Source organism: Triticum dicoccoides, chromosome 1A, assembly GCF_002162155.2.
Source record: "Triticum dicoccoides isolate Atlit2015 ecotype Zavitan chromosome 1A, WEW_v2.0, whole genome shotgun sequence".
Classification (NCBI taxonomy): Eukaryota; Viridiplantae; Streptophyta; class Magnoliopsida; order Poales; family Poaceae; genus Triticum; species Triticum dicoccoides.
The window spans coordinates 336,652,757-336,657,155 of NC_041380.1; the positions used below are offsets into that span (position 1 = coordinate 336,652,757).

At 42.4% G+C, this 4,399-nt stretch overlaps 1 long non-coding RNA gene across 5 annotated transcripts in view; it reads right to left on the reverse strand.

Annotated features, from left to right (window-relative positions):
- LOC119271619 overlaps positions 1-4,030 on the reverse strand; it is a 6,368-nt gene extending 2,338 nt beyond the window's left edge. For 4 of the 5 annotated variants that reach the window (XR_005134651.1, XR_005134646.1, XR_005134645.1 and 1 more), the window contains exons 1-6: positions 3,704-4,030; positions 3,283-3,513; positions 2,752-2,901; positions 2,482-2,574; positions 2,115-2,332; positions 1,398-1,469 (exon numbers count right to left, since the gene is read on the reverse strand). This is a non-coding gene — a long non-coding RNA (uncharacterized LOC119271619). Of the gene's footprint in view, positions 1-1,397; positions 1,470-2,114; positions 2,333-2,481; positions 2,575-2,751; positions 2,919-3,282; positions 3,514-3,703 lie in introns of all 5 variants that reach the window. The other variant, XR_005134648.1, reaches the window with a different exon arrangement.
- Between the last annotated feature and the right edge of the window lie 369 nt (positions 4,031-4,399).

Genomic DNA, 4,399 nt, shown 5'->3' on the forward strand with positions numbered 1-4,399 from the left:
CATGTTTGTGATACTTCTATCTACTAATCTTCTTGATCCATTTCTTGTTGTGGGCAAAATGAGTTGAATTTCTTTAGTTCAAGGTTTGTTTATTGCTACCTCCTAATAGCTGTCCAATTCCTGGTAGAGGTAACTCTTTTTGTTGTATCCAGGCACGCCTTGCGAAGACTAGCACATTGTGAAATACTACCTTCGTCAAGAGATACATCCGTTTCGGTGACAACTAATATGGGACGGAGGGAGTATAACCCATCTGTATGTGTAACCTTTTGAGAAAAGGCGATAGAAGTTTATAGTGACACAATTGAAAACTACAAGGACGTATTGCCAAGAAGAGCATGTTGTGCAATATAACAAAGAGTACACAGTTATGTGTTTGGGGTTCTTAGGGGAGGAGGGGGGGATGGGTGGCACGCAAGGGGGGATATTGAGCTGGATGGACATTTGTCAGCAGTGACAAACTTAGATTGGGGATGTGACGAGGTGCATATGCAGGATACATTGCAATGCATGGGCAGCTAACTTGATCTGCTATAAGTGTGAGTAATCTCATTTGAATATATTACCATCCATTCAATAGATTTGTACTCACTTTATTGTTCGGCATAGTTGAATTGTCTGTGTCAAAAATGCATATGATTTTATTTTGTATGCTCACCCTAGATGCCACCACACAATTACAACTTATAATAACCGGTTCTTTTAGAATTAAATGGAAGTACATACTGATTTCAGCTTCTATGTAAATGTTTGATAGATTCCCCTTCAATCTGAATCACAAGAAATGGAGAGTTCACCTAGAGTTCGTGGAAGAAATCTACATGCCATCATGAGGAAAGAGGGAACAACCTGGTATGCGATACCGAAGAGTGTAGATTGTATTCTATTTTCTTCTTTAAACAGGTCTTTTTTTTGACCAATTTATGTTGCATACTGAAACTGTGTTGTACTATAATCATGTTGTTCTAAGAAGTATCAAGCTGGAATTAAGTTGTCGACTGACTTGATATGTGTAACAGTGGGGGTTTGGAGGATTAATTAGTATATTTAAGCCCGATGATTCAATGTGTTCAACAATGGGGTTTTGGAGGATTAACTAGTAGATTTAATGTTCATCGTTTACTACCTATAGATACTGAATGGATGAAACAATATATTATTATTTTATGAGGCAATGTGACCACCATGGTGTGCAATTTACCTAAGAATAGATCCTAAGTGATATTTTTCTCGGACGTGCGGTGCACGTGCCAGCTTAGTAGTTTAGTTTGCATGAACATGTTTCTTGAGGGTGTTCTGTGTTTTATAAGTCATTTCAAAATGTTTGAAACAAAAATGCTAAAGCATTGAAACTGGATATCAATACCAGGTACAATACTAAGACTACTTATGCCCACCAGATGAAGGCACTTGAAGAAAGAGAAGTAGAAACATCATTAGAGGTCTTGGCTCAAACCCACTTCATCGTCCTAAGAAAGCAAAGTTAGGACATCAGCCAAATATTATAGAGTTTCAAACATCACAAGTGACATATGATATAAAAACAAATATAATAATAATGCTTCACTGATAAAAATATGAAAATTAAATAGTTGAGATTCATTTCACGGGGTATTGAATAGTTTGAGAAAATTTAAGGGAGAGAACAGAGATATTCCAGTGATGCTTCTTCTTTCCATGACGTTATTTCCAAAGGATTTTATCGACCCACAAAATAGTAATCCCACGGTAACTTATATGGCATCCCAAGCACAAAATAATCTATGAATGCCAATGATAGAATGAACTGTGCTAGATCTGAATGAGAAAACTATGAATTAGTCTATCCTTGAGGAACTACATCAACTCCAAAAATAAAAAATATGCAAAGAAAGTCATTCATATATTCATTCAGCAACAATCATCTGCAGCCTAGTCAGACTTACGTCAAACAACTTGCGTACACAAATTTAAAAGCTGCAAAAATTGAACTGCAGGGGCACAAATTGTTGAATATAAATCTGAATGGCTATCGGTTCAATATGAAGTGGGAAATCCTTTCTGTCGATGCCCTTCAAAATTCTTAAGATTAAATGAATTAGATTAGAGAAAATAGGATACGGGAATTTATGTACCTTGCTATGCTGATGCTAAGGATAGATGAGATGCCTCGTGTGATGACTTCCCAAGGGCTTCCAAGGGCGGAGACCAATCATGATGTAGTTTGTGAGATATATATTAAGGTCACCATACATGTTCAGCAACGGAGTTTTAACAGGCGGCGAGCTCATCGACTGCGCTCAGTGCTCGCGGCGTGCAGCCTGCGCTTCTTGTTGGCCTAATAGTAAAAGACCTTACCAAAGAAGAGAAAAAACTTTATAGAACGGAGATGTAGCTCACACCTAATAACTAAGGTATGTGTCGGCCTTGCCACTCTCCTACAGACTACATTACACAGTGGTCAAGAAATTCATCTTCGATTAGCACTCCATGTTAACTAACCTGATTGCCATTGCAAATAGTCAACCCATCAATATCTCTTCCAATAAAATTCCAGAACCAGCCTTGAATAGTACCCAAACAATATACCATAACCTGCAGCAAAAAGAGAGAAGATAAAACAGATTTAGGACGAGTAGGACTGATCAGATGGAAAAGGTAACGGGGAGGAAAAAAAATATGCAGATAGCAGCCTGGTTTAGAAGGCCAGTTGACATGGTATTGAGGGACGGACATAGCTCATATACATAGCAGAGCAAAATTGTACCGCACCTCCACCATCCGTCACCATCGCTCCCTCGACTGCCATTAATTGATATATACAAAACAAGCGAGCACTTTACTCCTCGCTTGAAAAACGGCGGATGAACTTCCTTGCATCGGCCGGTGAGATCCTCTCCGCATTGATTGGCGAGCCCCACACTGTATGCACAAGTGATCTGAGCAATCGTGGGGCATAAAACCATGGATAGTAAAACATGCAAGGATTAGGTATGGGGTAATTATCTGCTCAAAAGCCATATGGGATTATGAGTTGCTGAAGTAAAATATAAAAAAATCGATTAACAGTCTCAAAGATATGCCCATGTCAATTGATCACAACCAGCATATATATCACCTGTATGCACTATGCAGAAGGGATTGAGAGGAAATCAGCAAATGCAATTATTTGGTGGAATCAGGAATCGTACATGAACTGGAAGGAAGTACAGGGGACCTAGTCACCTAGCCGAGCATCATGCTGAAGGATGTTTTGTTGCCGGAGTGGAAAGGATGTGGGAAGAGTTGTAGGGGAGGACGTACTTGTACCATGAGGCAGCGGAAAGGATAGGACATCCCCTGCCATGAATTTGTGCAGAGTAACCGTATAATGATTGCGGCCTTCAAATATGAGCAGAGCAGTTTCGATCAGATGAAGCGTCGGCTTGCATCACCCGCATCCCTCCATTTCCCCCTTGCTGCGATGGATTGCCCCCGCGTCGAATTGGATCGAGCGGCCCCCGCCTCGGCTAGATCATGCGCGTGGGCTGGATCCTGAGTAAACATAAAATTGTTTTAATCATGCGTATCAATTGATCCTGCAAACACAACAGGAACACAATTTTTGAACAAAAAGAGATCCCAGTCATCTGTCTTTATCGAGCAATCTTCATATCGGAGGAACCAAATGAACCAGGAGGAAGAAGATAGGAGCGGAAAGAACACACAGTGGAATTGTTTATACCACAGATTCGCAGGAGCAGAAGGGCCGAACCGATGGCCACTGTTGCGAATTGATGAAATGATGGCGAATGCTGAGCAAACCAATAACACCACGCCGCCACCAGACAATCAATCCAAGAAGGCCACTCAGATGGCTGAGGAACAGGAGCGTGAGTGCAGCCACCGCTATCTCCATCGCGTGGTGTCTTCTGTTGGGGAAGGCGGAGGGCGAGAGTGGGGGCGGATGGTGAGGAGCCGCCGCCGGGCAAGTTGCCACCACGGTGTCTGAATCGTGGACATGAAACCAAGGGCGTGGGTGGGAGGCGAGGAAGAACACGGCCGAGGAGGAGGTCCCTGTCCCTTCATGGTCCAGCTGATGGGCCTTGATTTCCCTTTGCTGCTTTGCTAGAAGGGCTACCTGGCCCAATCAACCAGAGGCGTAAAAAAAAGCCACCGGAGTAGCTGCCCCCAGGACAACAGGCCCAGTTAGCAGGAAAGTTACGTTTCACGTGCATCCAATGGACGAAAATGGCCAGATCGGGACAATGGACGGCTGAGAAAATTGATGGCGTGAGAGGGCTCTGTTTAGGCTCAGTTTTACTGTCCTTAATTGCCTTGAAGTACTCTAAAGCAGCCGCATGCATGATGATTGGTTGAAGCGCACCACGCGTGAGAATCGAACTGGTCGCATGCATAAAAAGTTACTACTCCTGCTAAT